Raw genomic sequence first — 25,616 nt, 5'->3', positions numbered from 1 at the left:
TCCGGGGCTTTCTCCAGGCTGACACCCTTAGTGTGGTGACAGCACTCAGAGGGAGGCCTTCCATGGGAGGCTTCTGAAGAAAGGAGCCCCACTGCCTGAAGGAAACTGTGCCACTTCAGGATCCTCAGCATGTGAGAGGGTGGATATGGCTGGCTCCTGCTGAACCTTTGACTTTCTGAATTAGAGAAAGTTGTAGTGAAGAAAATTTATTTTCATCTTCATAGTCAAATTCCTCTAAACTAAAGGGGCCTTTATTAAATTCTCAGCCATCTTACATGAATCCTGCCTAGCACAATTTTGAAGCTCAAATTAGTGGCCATTTCTGTGAGCAAGATAAACTCATTAATGGAAATAATTTTTAAGTACCTTGGAATCCAAGCTGCTGTGGAATGCTATTATGGACTAGAGGCCCAGTGCATGAAATTCGTGCATGGGGGGGTGGTACCCTCAGCTCAGCCTGCACCCTCTCCGATCCGGGATCCCTCGGGGGATTTCCGACTGCCGGTTTAGGCCTGATACTGGGATCGGGCCTAAACCGGCAGTTGGACATCCTTCTCACAATCTGGGACTGCTGGCTCCTAACTGCTCACCTGCCTGCCTGCCTGATCGCCCCTAACTGCCCCTCCCTCCCGCTAGCCTGATCACCCCTAACCACCTCTGCCTGCCGACCTGATTGTCCCCAACTTGCTACCCCCGCCAGCCCGGTCGCCCCCAACTGCCCCCCCTGCCGGCCTGGTTGCCACCAATTGCCCCCCTCTGCTGGCCTGGTCGCCCCTCACTGCTCCCCTGCTGACCTGGTTGCCACCAACTGCCCTCCCTGCCATCCTGGTTGCCCCTCACTGACCTCCTCTGCTGGCCCAGTTGCCCCTCACTGCCCCCCTCTTCTGGCCTGGTTGCCTCACGCAGCCTGCTGTTTGGTTTTTTGATCACCCACGCAGCCTGCTGTTCAGTCATTTGGTCGCCCCTCACTAACCCCCCTGCTGGCCTTGTCGCCCCATGCAGCCTTCTGTACAGTCATTACTGTGAGGGTGTCCTGACAAATTTGCATATTACCCTTTTATTAGTATAGATGGCCTTGCCTAGCCATCTTTTAAGTTATGGGTCTGCAGGCTTCCTCTAAAAGGCAGATAGTAAATATTTTAGGCTTTGTGGGCCATAAGTTCTGTCTCCAATACTCAGCTCTGCTGTCATAATGTGAAAGCAGCCAGAGATAGACAAACAAATGAGTGGGGCTGTTCCAATAAAATTTAAGGACACTGAAATTCAGAGTTCATATAATTTTCATGTCACAAAATGGTATTCTTCCTTTAATTATCTTTCATTTATTAAAATATGTAAAAACCATTCTTAGCTTCCATACAGAAGCAGGTGGAAGGTTGGAGTTGGCCTGATGTCCGTGGTTTTCACACCCAGTCAGCTCTTAGCAGCTCATCATTGCTGCACTGAGAATTGGACTGGGTAATGGGAATAGCTGTGCTAAGTTAGCTCTCAGGATGGTTTCATGCAATTAAGTAAAGTATTCCTTTGATTACTGCCATGCTTAGCAGGTCCAATTGATGGCCAGAAGTAGAGGAATAAATCAGTTTAGCACCAGTTCCCTTACCCTATTTACAGTCAAGTAGCTTTAATTAGCCTGAAGCAAAAAGAGCAGTGGTTTTAATTTCCCACCTCTGCAAGCTCCACAGCCTCTTTACAGTCAGTCTCCTCCCACCAGCCCATGTCCCTGGGCCCACTTGCAGAGATGCTGGCTCTGCCATCTTGTCGGGTACACTGAGGGTGGGGATTGCTCATGGCAAAACATGGCTCTGATGCCATGGTAGCATTCTCCCCCTGCCCCTGTTGTTATATGTAGCAGTAAGTTATGTTGAGTCATGCATTTACAAATTATAGTTAAGAATATTTTTATTCCTTCTCTATAATACAGTTATTTTCAAGAAATGAGCATTTTTAGCTCTCTGCTGTTTAATTTTTATCCAATATGGTATTTGGTACAAGATAGAAGGATGGCCTAATCATTCTATTTGGCTCTTCTTTGGTCTTATTATTTATGCCATCATTTTTGCACAAGAGTAAGCTGTTAATCAGGTAGTTGGATATGTTTGTAGAATCAGTCTCGATTCTCATAGTCACAGAGTCCTTCATGCAACATGGCTGCAGAAGGCATTCTTCGGGTGCTGGAGATGAAGGATGGAGGAATAAGACTTGGTATAGTGGAGGAGCCAGCAGACCACCCAGAAAATGAAAAGTGCCACAACAGAGCTCTCACAGAGTGCAGTGAGACTGTACTGGTTTCAGACATCAGAAGGTTTCCCAGCAGGGCAGTGTGCCCATGAGGGCTTTAAAAAGACTTGAGGGACTCACCAGGCTCTGAAGGCACTGGGGGACCTGGGGAGCACATTTCAATAAACTACTGGTACAGGCATGGGAGGAGCAACAGGTGGCACATTCGGCCAATTGCTCCAGATCATGAGGTATATAGTGAAGAGAGGGAGCAGCTAGGAAAGAAGGCAGAGTCTGGGCCTTGAAATCTGAGGGAACCATCTAGGGGAGCCATGCAATTATTTTAAATATGGAGGTGACGTGATCAGAACTGTGTTTTATAAAGTTTACTAGCTATAGTATGAAGAGTAGACTGAAGGAGAACAAAATAAAGGATTCTTATATTCAAGAGAGAAACAACGAGGGCCTGACATAAAGACTGTAGGGAGAGAAATTTACAGATCCAAGAGAGGAAGGAAAATCGGTGAGCCTTGACCAACTAGACTTAGGAAACTTTACCCTGTCTCTGGTTATCTCCTTAGGACATTCCTGGAACAGTGATGATAGGGTCAGAGATACAGACATATTTAAAAATCTTGAAATATTGTCACATGCCATTCTAGAAAGGTCATACCAGTCTATGCCCCTTTCAGTAACCTGTGAATAAGGGCAGGAGGGGAGAAATACTGGCAAGCATTCTTTGCCTACATGGGGGTGTTTGTGTCTGTCCATCTCTCTCTCTCTCTCTCTCTCTCTCTCTCTCTCTCTCTCTCTCTCTCTCTCTTTCTCTCTTTCTCTCTTTCTTTTCATGTCCAGGTCTGAAATGTCTCAGTGACTGTGGTCTTAAATTATTCCTTCATCTTTGTTCTGTGTTCCTATTTGCATTAGCCATTATAAATAAAGAATGCATAAAACTCCTAAGGGTCCTAATATTTTAAATGTCTGAGAGAAGAGATTGAAAGCATCTCGCTAAGCCCTTGCTAACATTGAGCCTGGAGATCTCCCGTCCACAACTACAGTTCTTCCCACTCTCATTAAAATTAGAGATCTCCCGCACCAAACTACAGTTCTTTCCACTCTCATTAGAATTAGTACAGAAACCCACTGTATTTGGAATGGTGCTGAGAATTCTTGTTGTATTTTTAGATCCTCGGAGAACATTTGTAACTTCACTAGCCTATTTTGTTGCCCTAACTTCTGTGTGTAACAGCTCTCAGGCATTGTTTGGGTTGGCTGCACATGAATAATCATAAGGAAATCTAATTAACTTAAGACTGAGGAGGATAAAATTGCTCATGTAACCTGTGCCACTGTAAGAATGGTGTCACTCTTTTTAAGGTGGTGATAAACAGTATAAGAAGACTTCTAGAAATTCAGGACTTCTGTTTAAATGTTGACTGTGCATTACTTCAGCTGTGGAGATAGTTCTAGAATCCGTGAGGTTTAACGAATCTTTATCACCCTGTCATATTTTTCCCAGTTACCAGTTTCATAATAATCATATTAGCAAAATTTTTGTTTAGATTTATCCAGTTTATTTATAAATAACTCTATAGCCAAGATTGTGCTCTTGAGCTCCTCGGTCCCCAGGTTTTTGAGGATGGCCTCTGGAGGAGAGCGGAGCGGCTGGAGAGGGGACACACTGCAGCCTCGGGCTCCACGGAGGATTCCCAGTCAGAGGGCATAGAATCTCTCCTGTGAGGGGAAAAGAGATTGATTCACTTGTCATACTTTAATTTCATATGGAATCAGGGAAAACAAGCCATATGTATGCATCCCACGGCATGAACAAAACAGACTTGAAAACTTGACCTAGTTGTATGTAAGTACCACTAATTACAGCTACTGTGTGAGCTGATCACTATTTGTGGCTTGTTAACATACGCATAAAAACTAACATATATCATTAAATTTCAGAGTAACTCTGCCGAGCAGCTTGTTATTATAAACCTAAACTCTTCATGTACTCACTCTTCCTTTAGGCACATCACGGAGTAATTTACTCATAATTTTAAAAAATTATAAGGGCTACAGGTAGTATTATTCTGGAAGTTGTTAAAAATACAGACTCAGACAAGATCTCCAACGCTCACTAGACAGATATTTCTTGAGTTCCTATTGTGTTACAAATTCTGCTCATAGTTCTATGAGGAGCCTTTGGCAGTGGAAGACAGACTTTCTGTCCTAAAATTGCACAGTGAATTTGAGAAAAACTCTGTGTACTTACAAGAAACTCCAATAAGATAAAATTGAGGGCCTACCTAGTCTGCTGACACTGGGTTGAAGGAATACAGATCTGATGATTCTTAGGTAGATGAGATAAGTGAAAGAAGGCTAACTTAGAATCAGTGAGACTTAACGAATATTTATCATCTGAGTCACAGGTGATGAAGTGAAGGTGTGACTGGGGAAGAAGAACTGAAAAACGTGGGATGCCCACCCTGTTGAGATTTTAGTGTCTGCAGCAGATTGGTTCCCGGACACCCCACAAATACCAAAATCTGTGGTGTTCAAGTTCCTTATATAAAACTAGTGACCCAGTGCACAAAATTTGTGCACATTAAAAGGGAATTAATTAGAGGAAATATTTTATTTTATTTTATTTTTTAATATATATTTTTATTGGTTTTTTTTACAGAGAGGAAGGGAGAGAGATAGAGAGCCAGAAACATCGATGAGAGAGAAACATCGACCAGCTGCCTCCTGCACACCCCCCACCGGGGATGTGCCCGCAACCAATGTACATGCCCTTGACCGGAATCCAACCCGGGACCCTTCAGTCTGCAGACTGACACTCTATCCACCGAGCCAAACCAGTTTTGGCTAGAGGAAATATTTTAATATTGCTATTTTCCCTTTCTCTATAATGGAAATATCAGAGATGAAAGAAAATTATATATGAAAAAATTATATATAGTAAAATATATATGAAAATAATATATAAATTTATTAATAAATAATAACAGTGTCACATCCCCCGGCTGGCACTGGGCTGGGGACGCAGCCTCATGTCCCCCGACCTTGCCACACATGCGGCCCTGCCCACCCATCCCTGCTATGCACTCAGCCTCCTACTTGATTGGTCATTACAGCGTAAGGGCGTCATGACCATTTGCATATTAGCTCTTTATTATATAGGATGGCATAGAATGATACATACAATGTCTGCCCTCCATATCCGAGTATTCCCAACCCTGGACTGAAAATACAGCTGGTTGAAGCCACGAATGCAAAATGCATAAATTCGAAGGGCCAACTATATTCCATCACACTTTTCTCTGAGTTCTGAACCCACTGAGAAATAGACATGCAAATCAGACTGAGATCAAAATATTCCATCTATTACTGATAAAGTTTGGTTTAGAGAAGCAGCTTGAGCAAATTCAGTGTTTTGCACAGTGCTTGGGAACAACCCAGAAGAAATTAATGTTATAAAAAGAAACTCTGGCCCTAGCTGATTTGGCTCAGTGGATAGAGTGTCGGCCTGAGGACTGAACGGTCCTGGATTCAATTCCGGTCAAGGGCACATGCCCAGGTTGCAGACTCAGTCCCCAGCAGGGCGTGTGCAGGAGGCAACCTATCAATGATTCTTTCTCATCATTGATGTTCCCATCTCTCCCTCTACCTTCCTCTCTGGAAGCAATAAAGATATATTTAAAAAGAGAAACTTTGATAGGAGGGATTAGAGGGAGCAGAAGGTAGCAGAGAGAGAACCATGCCCTCTGCCAGCCACACCAGGGACTCCAGGATGGTCCTCACGTGACCTTTGCTGCTAGGTGCCCTCAGTGCAGTGTCTGCTGGTGAGGACCAATAGCGGATACTTCTGCTCTTGGTTGGAATGATCTGTATAACTCTGAAGACTACTTTCTATATGACTTTAGAAAGTAATCTTGGCTCCTGCCCCCTTCCAGAAGCTTTTTACTTGCTTTCTGGTTCTTTCTGCTTACTTATACCCAGGCTCATTTCTCATAGGTGGGAAAAGCCCTACTCACACCCTCCCTGACCCCCTAAAGACCTTTCTTAGCTTCCAGGAACCTGAAGAGCGAAACTCCACATCCTGTTGCAGAGAGGTTTGCATTGCCCCCCCGCCCCCTCCCAATCCATTTCCTCCCACTTGGGGTTCCCTAGCTCTTTATTTACACCTGTTACCCTTTTTTTAAAAAAACATTTTTTATTGATTTTAGAGAGAGGAAAGGGAAAGGGAGAGAGAGATAGAAACATCAATAATGAGAGAGAATCATGGATCGGCTGCCTCCTGCACACCCTTCACTGGCTAGTGAACCTCCTGGTTCATGGATCAATGCTCAACCATTGAGCCACACCGGCCAGGCTACAACTGTCACCCCTCTTGATCACATTGTCACATTGCCTTGTTATTTTCCACTGTCACATTGCCTTGTTATTATCCACTGTCTCTAGACTGAGTTCCTTAAGGGTAAGGACAGCGTCTTTTCATCTTTGTATCTCCAGCTCCTACACAGTGCTCATTTTTAACCAGGCGTTTCAAGGTCTGTAAGCATCTCTGTATATATTGGTCTTTTTAAAGAAGAGTGATGGTTGTAACCTGAAAGAGGTACTGTGGCTAGAGGAGAGAGGTGTGTTTATGTAAGAGAATTAAATGCACATTATGAATCAGAGAAGCTTCCTCCCCTTTTGAATAAAAGGGTTGGGTGTTTGATTGCTTGCCAGGGCATACAAGGTTTAGAACAAGGTGTAATGAGGACTTTCTCAAGGTGGAGCTGCCTGGACAGGTGCGAGGAGCCAGGAAGCTTCAGCACCCCAGGGGGCTGGCAGTGCTTCTGAGGGGTCCTGAGCAGTCTGTGTTCACCTCGATATCCTCAGACCAAGCTGTGCCCCTCGGCGAGCCTGGCAAGGACACTCTCTGGAAGAAGGCACTGAGACCCCAGGTGCCTCCCTGGGAATGGAGAAGCTCAGGCTTGTCAGAGACCTGGCTTGCCAGCACAGAAAGGTGGCGGGGTGGGGGGGTGGCACCAAATTCCCCCACATGCCACTCAAAGAGATTGTCTCTAGGGTGAACTAATATGAGCTGCTATCCCCACCCCCATGACAACATGAAAATGATTTGTCTACCCAGTGGGATCCCTGGTCTAATAGTTCCTCTTAGAATTTGATCAGAGCCTGGTGTTGCTTCTAATGGGAATGATTTCAACAAGATCGGTTCTGTGTTAGTTGTTGCTGGGCTTTCTGAGAAGATAACTCATATCACAGTTGGAGTTGAGAGTGTGCCCGATGACTCAAACTTAAGTACCTCGCATTTCCAGAGGGCAGTGAAGTGAGACAGAGGGCTCTCACACTGACAAGATGATGTATAAGACACTTCTGGGGGTCAAGCAGGGCAGCGGCAAGTGCCCCATGTTCCTCTTCAAGATGTGAGCCTTCAGGTTAGTGGCCTTGACAGACGGAGTAGATTTGGCTCCTCCAGGCCTGTCTTTCGGATTAGGCAGGGCTTGGACTCTCCCTTTCTATTCACAGGACACCCTGCATGTCCCCGCCCTACCCCATGTCACACCCACGTCACTCAAATGTGAGCCAAACAGCTACATAAGAGATGTGGAATCCTTTGACGTTAGTAAAACCTGCACTGGGAAAGGCATCCTTGCAGCTGATCCTTAGATTTCCACCACGACTGCTTCTTGGGGCAGGCCCAGTTGAGTTTGACTTTTATGGTTCGGTGAATTGGGGCTCTGTTCCTGCTCTGTCCTAAACCCTGCTGCCAGAGATTCCCCAAATGTGCTTTCACCTTCACTCAAGAACCTACAGTCTCCTGAAACAACTTTCACGGACCAGTAAGATTTCCATAAATATTCTGGGACAAGATACAATGGCTAGGTTTTAATTTTGCTGAACAAGGACATTTTCCTAAAAGTCAGTTACCATCTCTTATCTCCACGATTTTACAAATGAAAACATTTTAGCACCAAAATGAAGGAAATAAAGAATTTCCTAATACGGGGTTGTCTTTTATACTGATTGAGCTTTTAGGAAAGCCTTTTTCTCTTTTTGTTGATCTCCAACCAGCCTTTGAAAACTACTGACTCATTCCATCAGATCCAAACACCTCCTGGCTTCGGAGGCCCTCTGCGATGTGTCCTGTGTTTGGTACCCCCTATTTCCCAGCCACGTCTATACCTTCCTCCCTTGTCCTTCCCTGCCTCATGTAGTCCAGGCCTCCACTTGCTGCCCCAGTCCCACAGACCTCCTTCCTCCACAGAGGCTGCCTCCCACTCTCCTTCCCAGGCGCTGGATGGAGAACTTGTTAGGTTTGCATTCGCTTTGTTTTGTAGTTTTGCTCTTTATTCCCTTCCTGCTTCCTCCCGCCTGCATTCTGGATCACCAGCTGTGTAAAAGGCAGATACCTCTCTGTCACTTCTTTCTCACCCATAAATTTATGCACTGGCACACCAGAGGCATGCTAAAAGCTGTTCCCAGCACTCCAGGTCACCTGAGGTCAGGGGGTGCTTGAGGACACACTGCCCTTCTCCAGTCTAGAGCTTGAAGATGTGGTCCTGTTATTTCTCAAGATATTTCCACATTTTTAGTCCTAGACAGTTTGGCTCGATGGATAGAGTATTGGCCTGTGAACTGAAGGGTCTCAGGTTCAGTCCCAGTCAAGGGCACGTACCTCGTTTGCAGGCTCAATCCCTAGCCCCGGAAGGGTGCATGCGGAACCCAATCAATAGGTGTATCTCTGTCACATCGATGTTTCTCTTTCTCTGTCTCTACCCCTCCCTTCTACTCTTGCTAAAAATCAATGGAAAAATATCCTCAGGTGAGAATAACAAAAAGAAATGTCCATATTTTTAAAGAATGGTAGTGTTGCAACAAGTTTGTTTTGTTTTGTAACACTTATAACATTCCCATTTTAAATGACATATGACAGGCATTTTTTAACTAAGGAGATTTGAAGCACCTTAAAATTATTTTGTAACTTCCGAATATCCCCTTTACCTTACCTTTTTAGAACCCACATGTTTTTTGACCACCTACTAGCACAAAGTACTAGGTATACTGGTTCATAATGCCAGATTTTGTAATCAAAGAAAACATGATAATTTCAAGAGAAACATCAAAAGTGCTTTATTCAAAGTAATGTCCATCGCTAGTTACACATTTTTCCATTTTTCAGGTAATTTGTGGATACCATCCCAATAGAACTTTTCTGTTTTGAGGCAAACCATTCAGAGACCCAGTTTTCCACTTCTTTGTATGTTTTGAAGTGCTGCTCAGAAAGTGCCTGTGCCATTGATGGGAACAAGTGGTAATCTGAAGGAGCAAGTTCTGGTGAATACAGAGGATGGGTTAATACTTTCCCAGGCAAGATCTTTTAAGGTGTCTTTAACTGGTTTTGAAGTGTGTGATGGTGCATTATCTTGAAGCAAAATTACTTTGCTGTGTCTTCTGGCCCATTCTGGTCGTTTTACAATCAAAGTGTGGTTCAAATTGATTATTTGTTGTTGGTAGCTATCAGTATTAATGGTTTTACCTGGTTTTAGAAGCTCATACTACACCACACCTTCCCAATTCCACCAAATGCAGAGCATTGTCTTCTTTCCGAAGCGATTTGGCCTTACAGTCGATGTTGATAGTTGACCTGGATCAACCCATGATTTTGTGCATTTGGGATTCTCAAAATAAATCCACTTTTCATCGCCAGTCACAATTTGATGCAAAAAAAGACTTTCGTGCCGTTGAAGCAACATTTTACTGATGACTTGTTGGTTTTCCATTTTTTTGTTCAGTTGATGTGGCATCCTTTTTCCTTCCTTTAAAATCTTTCCCATTGCTTGTAAATGATTGGAAGTTGTTCGCTGAGCAATGCTTAATTTTTCTGCAAGTTGTTTTTGAGTTTGACATGCATCTTCATCCAATAATGCTTGTAATTGTTGGTCTTCAAACTTTTTTGGTTGACCTGGACGTTCTTTGTCTTTCACATCGAAATCATCACTTTTGAAGTGTTTAAACCAGTGTTCACAAGTATTTTGAGATGGAGCATGTTCACCATAAGCTTCCTGAAGTATTCAGCAGCACTTTTCTTCAAAATAAAGTAATGAATTATAACTTCCCGCAAATGCTCTTTATTTGGCACAAAATTCGACATTTTTAAGTATAAAAATATCTATTATGTTAACACCTTCAGCAAATTTGACATATGAAGTTTTGAAGCTTGTTGTCAATACAACAAAATAGCATACATTTCAAATCGCATATATATCAACATATGTGTAACTCCATCTATTGAAAAAAAATCCGCATTATTAACCAGTACACCTAGTAGTATGCTAGGTGTTGGGGACAAAGAGAAAATTGGATCCTGGTCCCACTCTCAGCATGGCTTAATGCCTCATGGAGGAAACAGACACATAGAAGCCTGGACATGTTGATTTGGGCTGTGTGGAAGTGGCTGCTTTGGTGGTTTACATGACACTAGCTATGGTAGGAAGGAGCCACCTTCAAATTTTGATTTGGAATAAGGTCATTCTGATTTAAAAATTTCTACAAAACAGAAATTAGCAATTTGCTGTATAAAAATGCTAGAAATTCTGAAAATAAATTAGAAATTATTTAAGCACCCCTTGAATTGTAACCTCCCAGGGTCAAGGAAATCTGCCTTGTGGAAGGAATGAGTGCAGACCCAAAGGGCAACACCCAGGAGGGAATCCCAGCAGGTCTCTTACCAGCTTGTCAGCATTACATTGGCAGTCTCCTACATAAGAACATTTGCTAATGATTCGAAATCTACTGGCTTTAAAGAGCTCTTGATCAGGGAGCTGTTACTGAGCTCTGGAAACTTGGGCTTGGCCATCAAACAGGTTGAAACTGATTTGCTACAATCAGTTTCCTTCTGTAAATAATAAGGAGTTCTCCCCTTCATTCTCCTGCCCTCTATCCCAGCCAAGTACTGGGACTTAGCCCTTCCTGCAAGCTTCCGGCCAGCCAAGCCCCCAGGTTTGCCTGCCTCCCTGGCTGGCCTGCAGAACACACTTGTGAATTCAAGTGGAGGGGGAGCAGAGCGCTGCCTGAGCTTTCCCCCTTTCCTCCGCCTGCCTGGCTGTCCAGCTTTCTGGCCTGGATTCCTGACTCCTTGTTGCTGAGGACTTCTTGGTCCCTGTGGAGATCTGTCCTGTGTGCTCAGAAGCCTAACTCTGAACTCCTTCTTGGCACATGCTTCTGCTCCGACTGCCCAGGGCCCAGTGCCAACTCTTCTGTGGCCACCAACTTCAAGTCAGTGACTAGTTACAGAATGGAGAGCTCAGGAGCACAGCCCTTGCCTCAGACCACCGGGGTTCAGACCCTTTTTCACTTTGCTGTGCAACTTGAACTATTCCGTGCCTCAGTTTCCTAATACAGTAATGAGTAAAATGAGATACCATATTCTGATATAACATTTGGTAACAATGAGATTTCACCTCACCTATGTCATAGGTTTGTTGTTAGGTCATGAGTTGTACCCATAAAACACTTAGGAAGGACAGTGCCTGACATATAGCACCCTGCAGAAGTTAGCTGAATGGCCAGATGGCGAGAAAGGCCCCATTTTTGTCCTCACAGAAGAGCTACCTCTATCTGGGAAGAACCCAGCAAGGGCTATAGTACAGGGGTGGTGGCCACCAGAAGAAAAAATTATCCTATTTCAAATGGTCTGGATGGAGGGGGAGGATTTGACATGCAGGTGCAAGGGCAAGGAAAGGTTCTCCTCTGCTCCACAGGGAGCGAGCCAGGTTGGGCTTGTGCAGGAGTATGTGGCAGCCAGAACTCATACTGGGCTGTGCCATAGAGCATCAAGAGTTGGCATTGGGTTCATTCACAGGGGACACCATGCAAGATTTGTGAGCAAGGGAGGGAAGGAGAGGGAGTTCTGCACATCACGCTTCAAGTTCCTCAAAGAGGAACTGAAAAATACTCCACTTGTATAAATATACCATGCTTTATATAACTCTTTCATAGTATTGTTGTCATAGGTTGATTTTAGTTTTTATATTGTAAATGACATGGCAATTATTCTTATGCATAAAATTTGAAAATCATTTTGTAAATCAATTTGAAAATCAATTTGTATCTCCTTAAGAGTGCATTCTAAGAATTACTGCATTGAAGGGAATTTATTTTTTCTCTGTGATACATTTCTCTTTTTTATTAACTTTCATTATTTTATTATAAAAGAAATACATGTTTATTTTACAAGAACTTAGAAATTAATAAGTAAGCCAGAAATAGCCATTCATCAGTCACCCATCACCTAGCAATAACATTTTTCTATGTATCCTAAAAAGTGTACATTCTCACCCTAGCCAGTATGGCTCAGTGGATGGAGTGTCGGCCTGGGGACTCAAGGGTCCCTGGTTCGATTCTGGTTGGGGGCACATGCCTAGGTTGTAGTCTCGGTCCAGCGTGCAGGAGGCGGCCGATCGGTGATTCCTTCTCATCATTGATGTTTCTATCTCTCTCTTCCTCTCCTTTCCTCTCTGAAATCAATAAAAAAATATATATTTTTTTAAAAAGAGTGTACATTCTCAGAGCTTTCGGTACAAACTGTTAGATAATTTTCCAGAAAGGCTAGATTGCTTTAGGCTTTCCCCAGCAGGAACAGTACATTGTCACTGCCTCTCACTGAATTGAGAGTTTGTGGTTTTATTTAATCTTTGTTAAATATGATAGGTTGGAAATAGTGTTTTATTAGTGTTTGGACTTGCATTTGTTTCATTGTTTGTGGGCTTAATCAACTCTTTAGTCTCCTATGAAAGGGCAGATTTTATAAACCATCATCTCCTACATCTTAAACAGTAGCCCAACCGGCCGCATTTTTAGCCAGAATTACATTTTTTTCCTAGTAAGGTATAGTTTATACACAGTAAAATTCGCTCTTTTTAGCGTACTGGTCTGCAGGCTACACATGCCACAATAAAAATATAGGACAGTTGTATTGTACCAGAAAATTCTTGCATGCTCCTTAGTAGTCAGCCCCTCTCCTCTAGCTTCAGCCCGTGGCGACTGCTAGTCTGGTTTCTATGCCTGTGTGGTGCCTTTTGCAGAATGATGCACAAGTGGACTTGTTCAGTTGGCAGCCTTTGGGATCTAACTTCTTTCACTTAGCATCATGCCTCAGAGGTTCATCCTTGTGGTTGTGTGTATGTGTTTGTTCCCTTTTACTGCACAGTAATATTCCATGGTACAGATGTACCAATTTGTTTATTCATTTACCAGCTGAAGGATACTTGGGTTGTTTCCAGTTTTCGGTGATTATAAATAATGATGCTGTAAACATTTCCCTGCAAGCTTTTGTGTAACCATTAAGTTTTCATTTCACTTGGGTAAATACCTAGAGGGGAAATTGCTGGGTCATATGCTAAGTGTATCTTTAACTTTATGAAAAACTGCCAAACTGTTTTTCAAAATGGCTTTACCACTCATCAGCAATTTGTGTGAGTTCTGGTTTCTTGATATGCTCACCAACACTTGGTATTGTCAGTTTCTTGATTGTTTATTTGTTTGTTTTGTTTTTGAGCCATGCTAACAGGTGTAGTGTTATTTCATTGTGGTTTTCATTTGCATTTCCCTAGTAGCTAATAATGTTGATGATCTTTTCATGTGCATTTTTGCGGTCTGCATATCTTTTTTGATTATGTGTCTGTCAGACCTTTGCCCATTTTTTAATTGGGTTGTTTGGTTTCTCATTAGAGTTTTGAGAGTTCTTTTTATATTTTGGTTATAAATCCTCTCAGATACGTGATTTGCAAATATCTTCTTTTAGTCTTTGGCTTGGTTCTCCATTCTCTCTCTCTCTCTGGCTTATCTTTTCATCCTCTTTTGAAGAGTAAAATTTTAAACTTTGATGAAGTCCAGTTTATTGAAAAAAAAATTTTTATTGTGCTTTTGGTTAAGAAAGCTTAGACTAACCCAAGGTCACAAAGATTTTCTACTCTGTTTTCTTCCAGAAGTTTTATAGTTTTAGGATTTATATTTAGGTTCCCCTTCCTTTTCAAACACTATTTTCTTGGGCCCAGAAATTTCATTTGGAAAACAATTCCAGAAACAGACAGACCTACCTGAGAAGGTTTGGGATAGAGTTGGTCCTGGGAGACTTTCCGGGCATGGTGCCCCCCAGGAACCATCTGAAGAGCAAGTATCAGCATCAGAAGCTGATCCAGGAGTGGCTTTTAAACACATATGAGGCTTTCCTGGCTTAAGACTTGGCATAAAAGTGAAGATTATATCTTCCCAAAGGAGGTCCTGATGATAAGAGAAAACCCTCTAAACTTTCTAGATAATTCCTCTGACTGCTGCACAAAATCGGGACAGTGAGTGGTGCCAAGCACAGGGCTTTGCCAATTACATGCAAACACCCATGTCAGTGACTCACTCAATCACACTTTAATCTTATAACCGAGAGGATTTTAAAAATTATAGTCAACAAGGCAGCTTGCTAGTAATGACTGCCATTGAAATCGGGTTTTCCTCAGAACAGCTGGAGTATGATGAGGTGGGAAGAGAGCCTGATGTGGATGCGAGGCCAAGGATTGCTTGCCTGGGAAGGACGTGCAGCTAACGTTTGATAGAAATCTGTGGAAGGACCAACCTCAGCCAAGCAAAGTAGAGGCCTGCCATCTTTCATCCATGGGAAAAGGCTCTGCAGCAAAAACACTCAGAAAACAACATTGATTGTCGGCTTGTGTCGGTCATTGCACAACAGATTAGCCACATCTCCCAGAAACGCCTGGTCCTGATCGTGATCCTTGCTGGATCTGAGGAGTCAGAGGAGATTCCCTTCTTAGGAAAGGAAAGCAGTTGAGAGCACGTTGGGAATGGCTTTTCCAAGGATGTTCCAGGCAGAGCAGTGCAGAGGTTTGGTATGTCTGGAATGTGCAGGCTGTTGGCGTGGCTGTGTCATAGGAAGGGCTTACAGGGTGGCCGGGAAATGTCATTAGAGGTGTAAGTAACCAGGGCCAACCTAAGTACCTTGTTTGCTTTGCACTGAAATATGAGTATTTTTAATTCAGCTTGCTACCATTGAAAGATTTTACATATGCGAGTGATGGGATAGGACTTGCGTTTTCGAAAGTTCTCTCTGGAAGCTCTATAGAGAGAGAATTGAAAGGGGTCAAGGTGAACATCAAGGAAGCCAGTTGGGTAGCTATAGCACTAATCCAGGAGAGACCCACTTGAGATCATACAGCTGACAGGAAAGCCCAGACAAGAGGTACTAAGGAGGTGGAATCAGAATCTAGGAAGTGGAGATGGGGCTTTTGGATACTCCTGGATTTCTCTGACTGGGCAGCTGGCTGGTTATGGTGCTACCCAGGAGAGTCTCCCCACACTCTGGGAGGAAGAGCAGACATGAGGTGGGGACCCTGTGGGCTTGAGGTACATTGGGATCATTTGGTTAAAGAACCCACGAGACAGGTGGCCATGGAAGTCTGGTGTGCTTCTACCTCTGCCATAGGTTTCTCCTCTGTTCCAGTTAAGTGAGCATTTCTGGAAGCACTAGGAACATGCGTACCTTCCAAAGTATAGTGAGTAGGACTAGAAACAATATAAATAACAGTGCAAGAGACTGTGGTGAGCACACACAGGACTGAGGAACAGCACGTGGCACACCTCTGTCCCCCCACTGTGAGCGAGGATGCCAGGGGAGCACTTGGGGCTGCATGGAGCTGGAGGAAAGCAGCACCGTTAGCTCGTTAGCTCGGGCCTGCTGCTGCCCTCCACCTTCCCTCCTTCCCTCTTCCCAGCTGAGCCCTCTCACTGGTTAAAAAAAAAAAAAAAAAAAAAGGAGTGAATTCACTCCCAGTCCTTTTGAAACCCAACATGTCAGTGATAGATGAGGCGGTATTCATTAACTTCAAAGGAGAAAGAGTGAGTGAGTGAATGTAGGCCAGGGGAGTTGAAAAGTCCAAGGGAACAGGAGACACATGGGGTGACCCCACCATCAGGAGGAGTGCCCTCAATCCCACCCCTGCTGGTGCCATGCAAAGGCACAGACAATGCCACTTTTAATAAATCATGAAGGATCCTGAATACCCATTTTTGTCCGTTTTCAATGGGCCATGGGCATATTGCTTAAGATATAGCCAGCCATTTGTGCTGGGTTCCCAGCTACTCAAAGTGCTCTCTCGACTATGTAATGGAATCTTTGCATGTGTGATTTGGGGGGAGATTTCTTCAGATTTCTGTAGCTAGTCATGGTAAAGGTGACATCGTGGTCAGTGTGGGCCATTGTCATCCTTCACACATGCAGCCTTTGAGTGATGCTGAGCTTTGTGGGGTATCCATGCAGCACCTAATTCAATCACACATCTGACCCTTGTCTCTCTTTGGCACTGTCCCACTCTCTGTGCTCAGTGTGCTGCTGGGGCCTGTGCACAAACCCTTGCTGTCCTCGAGGCATTGGTGCTAAACTGAGAGCCCGGGGCCATTTTTTCCCACTTTCAGAATTCTCGGCCCCCTAGTGACACTGGCATGGGGAGTGGCTGCTTATTCTCATGAGGGTGTGCCCATGGAGATGCCTGTTGGAAGGGCCTTTTAAAAGTCCCCACTTGTTTCCACGGTGGAACAAAGGAACGAATAACCTGGGGTCATTTAAGGGCTGGAGTGGTCATTTCCTTAATCGTCTGTGACCATTAAGAGCCTAGCTTTCTATAAAGAGACACAGCAGACTTCCTTGGCTTATCTATTAATAATAACAAACAGCTAGAATGTATGGAGCACCTGCCTCTTGCCAAGTGCTTTCACGTGTTACCTTATTCAATTCTAAACCTTATACCCATTTTTACAGATGAGGAAACTGAGGCTAGGGTTAAGTAACTTGTCAAAAGTCACATCACTAGAAGTGGCAGAACTAGGATAGAAACAGACCCTATTCAGAACTGTGCTCAACAAGGGCTTGCTTGCCAAATTGTAACATGGAACCAAAGGAACATCTCTTCTGAGGCTTCCATTTTACAGATGAATTGACATAGGACTAGACACACATTGCACCAATAGATAGGGGCCCATGACTTCAGAAATAGAAATTGGCTCTATGGTGCTCTCTTCGGCAGCACGTATACTGAAATTGGAATGATGCAGAGAAGATTAGCATGGCCCCTGTACAAGGATGACACACAAATTCATGAAGAATTCTGTATTTTAAAAAAAGAAAAAGAAATTGGCTCTATGAACGCCCAACCCATTTTTTTCAGTAGGATAATAATAGATCCTGTATTAATTGTAGTTTGTGTTGTTATTGCTTCTTTAATTTGTTTTCCTTCCTGCCATCCATTATTTTTACTAGCTGACTGGTATTTCTTCTCTTAGCCTTTTGCATACCTGTGAAGCCCTTGGCTCTGGTTCTGGTTTTATTACTAACTACCTGTGTGACAGAGGCACGTCAACCAGAGGGCAGTTCATTGAACCGGAAAAGTAGAACCAGCCCATCTCTCTCTTTCTCACTTGCTGTCACTTGAGTGGGCTTACCTGGCAGGACACTAAATGAGGCAGGCCCACCCACCATTCACTTCCTCCAGTTCAGCTTCTCCACCTGAAACTGGGCAGGTTGGTCTGCTCAGCCTCCCCACTGGACAGAAGGAGTTCCCACCTTGTTTTTCAATAGTGCCTTTGCCAGTGAGCCTAGGGAGACTGAATGCCCTTTGCTGTCCTTCATCTATTAGATTCTAAATGAGAGAAGTAAATTTTGGAGCCCCTTGTTTGTGGGATAAGAAATTGCAGGTGTTTCCCAATGGGAAGTGTTACATGGATTTGAATTTCATTTCTGGTTCTGCCAAGTGTTGCCTGATCTTGGGTAGGCAAGTTACTTCCCTTCTCTGAGCCTCAGTTCCTCATCTTTAAAACGGAAGTAGTGGTACCTGTATATATGAAGTTCTTGGCACCGTGTCTGGTTGGGTATGAAACCTGTTATTCCTGTTACTTATTGCAGGGCACTATATCACCTGGAAATCCTTTATTTAATATAGGCTTGTCAGGGATCACCAAGAGTAACCAATTGGGAGCTTATAATCTGTAATAGTTAAACAAATATACAGCTACAGACATGTTCCAACTTGAGGATAAATGAAAAGAATCAGACCACGATAGAAGCAATTTTTTTGTATCCGGGCTGTCAGAGCCAGCCCTCTGACTTGCTCTAGCAGGTCGTTGTGGCCTCTTCCTTTCCCAAAGAGAGATTTACTGACAAGTCGGTGTCGGTGCAGAGGTACTGCGCAGCCTCCATGTTGAGGCATCTGCCAACCTTGCCGGCCCTTCAAAGCTTGTCTTTTGAGTAGTGAGCCTTGTGTAGGGCACAGCAGCCCCCCTGCCTGCTGCTGCAGGAGATCTGGTCACCAGAGAATACAGTGGGGCTGCTCTGTGATAGAAGCCCGTATCAGCACAGCCAGACAGCACTATAAATACCGATGGGGCTGTCCAAGCAGACAGGTGATGCTTTGAAGCATCATGTCCTCCTGCTGAGTGCCACAGTGCTCCTGCACATGGAGAAGTGGCTTCCAAAGTACGGCTCCAGCTCAGGTTTCATGGTGATCCTACTTGGAACTGTGGAGTCCCAGTCAGCGTGTGCCAGTATGTCATCTTCTAAATTGTGATCTCAGCTCATTATAAGAAATAAACCCAGGCCTCATTACATCAGGAACATTTACATAATGTTTGCCATAGCTAGGTACTACTCTAATTCGGTTTTTCTCATTTAATTTTCACAACAACCCTATGAAGTAGGTACTATTATCCCCATTTTCCAGAGGAGAAAACTGAGGTACAGTAACTTGCCTGGCTTACTAGTAGACAGCTAATAGGAAGTAAAGCCAGAATTCAAAATTATACTGCCCGAAGAGGCTGCACCTTTACTTCTAATCTGTGTGGCCTCCCTGCATTGATACTGTGTATAAGTACACCTGCTTGCATTTCCTTTCTTATACAGTAGGCCAGTGTCCCAGGCAGGGGCATCGCAGCAAAAGTAGGAACTCATAGGAAGGGAATTTGGGCAGTCTAATGGGCAGAAAGTTAGACCAGAGGGTCCCCAAATCTCTGCAGAGCATAAGAACCTCAGCCTGGCCCTGAGTCCAGCCCAGACCCCTAAAGAGACTATACAAAGGTCGAAAGGAAAACAAGTTTCTGCTTAATAAAAATGTTCCCCTAAAGTTACTACAAAATGATTTTCAATTATGTTTATTATCCAATGATTCTCTATTTACCAAAGCTGATTTTTCTGGTAGTAAGGCAAATAGAAATGCCGTTCATTTTCCTTCTTACTGGATCCTGGCATTTTTTAACACCCTCAACTAAACTCTTTAAATTTTTTTAGTTTTACATCTCAGCTGTAAACTTATTTTGTACTTTCTTTAAACTTCACAATATCCATATATTCTTTGGTTTTTATCATAATTAGAATGGTATCTATTAGATTGATAGGTTGTTCTATAAAGAAAAGGGCTATTTAAATTATTTTGGATGAGAATAGGAACCTGAGGTAAGAGCTTCCAGGTCTGAGCCTCCTAAGTATCCCTTCCAGATTGTTCTGAGCAATTCAGATCAACAGGCATTTTGTGCCTGGATGGAAGTGGACAGCTATTATGCCAGGAGGTACTGCTGAGCCCGCTGCCTCAGGTTGATAAGCTGAAGTCAGATTGCAGGTGCAGGGGAGAGGGGCAGACTGGCTGCCCTAGGACCAGAAAGGCCCTTAGAATATTGTCCTGGTATATATTGTCCAGACATTTGATCTTATCTGAGAGGAAGGAAATAGAATTAGCATGAATCATGTCACAAACTTTGTCAGTTGCTCTTGGTCACATAAGACAGCATTAAGTAGTAAAATTCTTAACTGTCACTTATTTCTCATTAAAACATCCAAAGATGGGAGCACTGGTCAGTCTGAATCCTCGGAGCTTCTATTCTCACAGATTTCGCAGGGACATATTACAAGTGCTTTCTTCCAATAAACCTAGACAATATCTCACATTTGTCCATAAAACAGACCTCAGCAATGGCCAAAGAGGAACTCAGCTCCATGTTACAGGTGGGAAGGCTAAGGCCAGCAGAACCCCAAAACCACCCTGGAGTCTGGGAGAGAACAGCGACAGGCCCAGCAGTGCTGGCTCCCAGCTTGGGGTTACATAACTCCCAAATCCTCAAGTCCCTAGAAACTGAGGCCAATTCCCTGGAAGATCATTCTGTTCTCTTCTGTTTTTTCAAGAGTAGAGCCAGCCTGATTATGGCTCTGAGGATTGTACAAGACCATCCTGTGTTCTCTCTTCCATGAACTGAATGCCTACCATCATGCTCATTGTTTCATCAGATTGTATTCAAGTTTGCCTGAATCTCAGTTTTACATTTGGCTTATATTTTGAAGACCCTTATTTTATTTATGTACATCCTCAGCCATCTCCAAAAATGGTTTGAGAACACTTAGAACAAAGGAAATGGCCCATGAAATGAATATAATAGAAAGACAATCAGGAAAGGAGGCAGAAGGATCCTGTTTTGTGGGGGAAGGAAATTTTCATAAGGTTACTTCTTATAACAAGCCTCATTCCTAGCTCTCAAAGCACTTTTGCATGTAAGGCTTGATTTTGGGGACATTAAATGTCATAGTGGACAGATTTTTATATTTATGGCAAATGAAGAAGGAGGTTTTATAAGGCTATTTCTTAAAACAAACTTTGGTGAAAATTGAAGGATGATTAAAACAGCTCGAGGGCCTGGCTGGTGTTGCTTGGTGGTTGGGCATCGACCTATGAACTAGGAGATCACAAATCACTTCACAGTTAGGGTACATGCCTGGGTTGCAGTCTCAATCCTCAGTAGAGGGTGTGCAGGAGGCAGCTGATGAAAGATTCTCTCATCATTGATGTTTCTATTTCTTCCTCTGCCTTCCCCACTGAAATAAATAAAACTATATATATTTTAAAAAAAACCTCAAGGAAGGCAAGTGAGCTGTGAGCATGCTCATGTCCGCATATGTAATTTGCCTATAGCAGTGATGACGAACCTTTGACACGCGTGTCAGTGCCATTTTTGATGACACGCAGCCGCAGAGGCGGCCGCATGCCAAGGATGAAACATTTATGTTATTTAAACTATAAATATCGCGAAATAATGTTTTTTCCTCAAAGGAACACACTATCCGAGTTATGCTCAGTTTTTTGGCGAAGTTTGAAACACCAAGCTCAAAAGGTTGCCCATCACTGGCCTCCAAGAGAAGCTTAGAGTATCTCCTTGTGTGGCTGGTGGCCTTTCACCAAGCTGCTTCCTCCCTGCTGGATGTGGAGTAGAAGCTGCGAGCAGACCCTGATGCTGGAGGCTCTGCAAGGTCTGCAGTGGGGAGGTTTTCCACTGTGTGGGCAGGGCCTCAAGCTTTAGAAAGCAGATAGCTAGCTGGCAGAACTGATACCTTTTAAATGCAAAGGGACCCAGATGACATCTCCCCTCTGTGGAGGGGCCAGGTGCCATCTCCACAGTTAGCACTTTCCCATAGAAGCAGCTTTGGGCAACTCCAGTTCCTGAACTGTGGTTGATCTGAAATGGTCCCAGAGCTCTGAGCTGGCAATGTCCCAGCACAGTCACCCTTGCTGGCCATGAAAATCATAAAAAATGCTTCAGCTGTGGGTAGGATGAGCAGATTAGTTGCAAGTCTCTGCCTTTGTGTGTGACACACACAGACTTGCTCACCATGCTTTGTAATAATGTCGGCCAGAAATTTGAGGGGCAACAGTGTAGCCCAGTGACCAGGTAAGGCCTCATCAGGAAAGCTAGGCTGTTCTGCTAATAGGAGACCCTGGGATGGGGAATGAGCTCTTCTGGGCTGTTCTCACTCAGTAATAGAAGCAGAAGTAATGTGGGGCAGTGGTCAGCAGAGCCCTACCACCCTGGCCTTGCTGGTGAGCGATGAAGTGACCCTCAGAAGAGGAGGCAGCCTGACAGGTGGGCAGGAGAAGCCAGGCTTCTTTCCTGGGACTAGCTTGTTGACTGAAGCAAACAGAATAAACCTACACACTTGGCCTCTGAGGCTCCTAACTGAAGAGCAGCCTTTCGTATGGGTTGACTGTAGCTCTGGAGACAGGCGGTTTTCTTCTGAGCAAATTAAACCTCAGCATTGAAGAATCCTTGTCCTGTCATTTTTAACCGTAATGAGAATAGAACGAGCCTCTGGAACAAGGTGCGATGGAGTCAGGAGAAGTGGCCTTAAGTGAAAACACAGCTGTGGGGTTTACAGACGGTGCGCGGGGAGGCGTCATCCAGTGGGAGCGGCCAGCCTCACTATAGACTTTCCAACACTAATGAATCGGGAACTCCATGCTGAACAGGATTGAGTTTGATGGGTCCCTGTGCCAGCAGATGGATGTATTTTTCTTGAAAGACCAAGGTGCCAGCAATCTCCATGATTACGTTACTGGAGCAAGGTTCTTTTTTGTGGTTTGTGAAGTTGAGCGTCAGGACTGCAGGATTCTCTTGCTCTTTCTCACTCTTATTTTTTCCAGGTCAGAACCAGAGCCTGGGGTGGGGAGGAAAATCCTGCTGAATGAGCAAGTTCTTTCTTAAAAAGCTCTCTCCAAGTCCAAAAAGACTTCAGTGGACTTAGGAGAAAGAAACTTAATACATTGCCATAGAATCGTTGTGAACCAAGTGAAAGCCAAGTCCACAGCATCTTTGTCTTATAAAAGAAAGCAAAGAGGAGATGGAAAAAAAGGAATAATGCTTAGGAAATCCAAACCAAACAAGGAAAACTAAAGAAGAAAAACTAAAGATCACCTCAGAGAATGTGAAGATTTCCTTCTAATAAGATTTTTCAATTACAAAACCAGGCTCAGGTAGAAGTTACTTTTCTGTTCTTTCTAAGTGCCATAAATGGCATACCTGAAATGTTTGAACTAGGACGGGGTTTGCCACTTTCAGCTTGAGAGAGAGTTGGACACTCTGCAAGACTAGTGGACTGTGTGGGGAAGAGTCAACCATGTAGCGGCTGGAGGCTTCCCAGGCTGGTCCTTGACCTGCGTTTGAACCTTGGTCCTAATAGCTAGCAGATTGAAGCAAGCTCACAGGCCTCCCAGAGAACCCATGTTGGTTTGAACTCTAGCAAGCTTGGCCACATAATAGCACTTTTTTTTTTTTTTTTACCAGCTACCTCTCTCACTGCACCCCTGTCAGAGGAACTCAGAGCTGGACTCCAAGGTCACCCCTGCTCAATGATGGAGCAGCCTGCAAGTACCATCCAGGCCAAGGTCAGAGAGAGACCTGGTTGCCCACCAGAGTTCATCTTGGAGCTGTTGTAGACAAAACAGGCAACTCCTAGACTTCTTAATGCATGTTTTGCCCATCCAAGGTCAGGCCAGGTGTTTTCAAAAGCAGCAGAAGCTCTGAGCTGGTACCTTCCTTAGCTGATGGAGTTTAGTGCCAAGTGGCCTGAGTATAATGTTCTTCAGTAATGTGGCTGTTAGGGAAAGCCAACTGTGACATGAACAGATTGAAGACTAACTTGTTTATGAGCCCAGGGCACGCCATGCCTAGCCACCCTTTCCTGTCCAGACCTCAGGACATCTCATAAGACTGTCACTCTTTTCTGGTTAGCCTCATGAATGTGATCTGGCCGTTGGCTTCACTGGGTTGGCCTCCAAAGTAAGGTCACATTTCCTTTAATGGTTACATTCAGTGATTCTGTGCACACCTCTCCTGCTTTGCCCAGGGCATTTGTTCTTCCCCTTAGGTTTACCTGAAGGGTCTTCCTCAAGCAATGTCTGAGAACCCTGAGGAATACTTAGTCCTGAATCAGTCATTCTTGTTGCTCACCTATTGCTACCTGCTGGGAGGATGGCTCTATTGCCTCTCTTGTCCTCACCCCGTCCTCACCCCACCAGTCCTCTACTCTCCCGAGGGTCCTCACCCCTTCCACTCACTCAAGAGCCTCAGCTCACCCACACTGCCAGTGTCTTGGGGGCCCATTTCGTAGTGCAAGAGGTAGTCAGAAGGGGTCCCAGCAGGAGTCTCATACTCTTGCTGTCCTGAGCCTGCCCTCCTTGGTGATTTAGCATGAACCCCTGAAAGTAGAAGACTCTTCCATTTCCTGCCCAGGGGAGATGACCTGTCCTTTGTCCAGAGAAAACCTTTAATCAATTATACCCATCTAAAGGCCTCCTTCCTCTGCTGGAGGAGTGGCCTGTGACTGCCCTTGGGTTTCTTCACTGGCTTCTCTCCTCACTTAGTACCAGGAATGCCGTGCAGTCAGAATGGTCTGGTTGATTGGGGTGGACTCTTCTCCTGCTTGACGTGGCAGCTGCCTCTGGAAAGGGAAAGACAGACCTCAGGACATCTCATAAGACTTTCCAGGCTTCACCTCTCCACGGATGGGTCCCTGCAGGCCCTAGTTAGAGCCACATGGATACAGATGGCAGCCTGGCTCATAGGACGCAGTCAGTAACTACTGTTGAATGAAGGACTGTGTGTACCTCTTCAAAGGCACTGGTGAGAGGGGAGCACCTGGCCACTGAGAGAATTTGAGCCACTGCTTATCATCTGGTAGCACAGTTACTGAGTCGGGGTGGATGTGAGGTAAAATTTCCTTACTGAAGCAAAAGGAAGAATAACAATCTCGGGTGAAATTGAATGACTAAAGGTCTGTTGGACCGGATCAAAATGTGCCAAGGGGCACAGCAGCCTGCAGGGGGCATGGCTCTGTGCCTGTAAATCAATGACTGGAACACCTTGGTGTAAAGGACTACGCTCCAACCAACTGAGCTATGGCCAACGCCTACTGCCATTTTGATATTGTACCTTCCCATCTTTCTTCTATGCAGTCTTTGATATTTACATAATCTTGTATAATCAAGTACGCATCCTGTTGTTGTTTTTTGGTTTTCTTTTTTTTTTTCATCTAACCCAGATATTTTCCCAAATTAATGAAAATTCTTCATAAACAGTGTTACGGCTGCATACTATTCTGCATGTGACTCTGGTATAGTTTATTTAACCATTCTGCTGTTGTTGGTCTTTTAAGAGTCTTTCCAGCAAATAATACTGGGGTGAACAGTTTTGGGAAAAAGGCTTTCCTCTTACATTTATAATAATTTTTCTAAGACATAAATTCATAACTTGAATCACTGAGTCAAATGATTTAAAAATTTCTAAGCAGTACAGTCTTTGAAGCAGACCAGATGGTTATAGACCTGATATTAGCTGCAAAGGGGGAGATAAAGAGAAAAGGGTTATATTTAATAGATTTTTTAAATAATTATTTTCTGTTTTACGGAAGGAGATCTGAGAAGAACCAGCAGTGCTCTGTAGGGAAAACACACCTTTAACTTGAAGTTTCTGGCTTTGTGATGGTAAAGAAGGGCTTGTTTCTGTCTTTGTATTTTCATGTG

At 44.1% G+C, this 25,616-nt stretch overlaps 1 protein-coding gene, 1 long non-coding RNA gene and 1 other non-coding gene across 4 annotated transcripts in view; 2 read left to right on the top strand and 1 right to left on the bottom strand.

Annotated features, from left to right (window-relative positions):
• DIS3L2 (DIS3 like 3'-5' exoribonuclease 2) overlaps positions 1–25,616 on the top strand; it is a 330,696-nt gene that overhangs the window by 267,323 nt on the left and 37,757 nt on the right. The gene's annotated exons all lie outside the window — the stretch shown is intronic.
• Positions 3,830–24,389, bottom strand: LOC129150687 (uncharacterized). Its single transcript, XR_008557407.1, has 3 exons — positions 24,376–24,389; positions 12,565–12,743; positions 3,830–3,954 (listed from the first exon to the last, which is right to left on the bottom strand). It is a non-coding gene; the product is annotated as an uncharacterized LOC129150687 (long non-coding RNA).
• Positions 17,300–17,406, top strand: LOC114230517 (U6 spliceosomal RNA). Its single transcript, XR_003616437.1, has one exon. It is a non-coding gene; the product is annotated as a U6 spliceosomal RNA (small nuclear RNA).

The sequence above is a fragment of the Eptesicus fuscus genome, chromosome 11, assembly GCF_027574615.1.
Source record: "Eptesicus fuscus isolate TK198812 chromosome 11, DD_ASM_mEF_20220401, whole genome shotgun sequence".
Taxonomy (NCBI): domain Eukaryota; kingdom Metazoa; phylum Chordata; class Mammalia; order Chiroptera; family Vespertilionidae; genus Eptesicus; species Eptesicus fuscus.
This window is presented reverse-complemented; position numbering and strand designations above follow the sequence as displayed.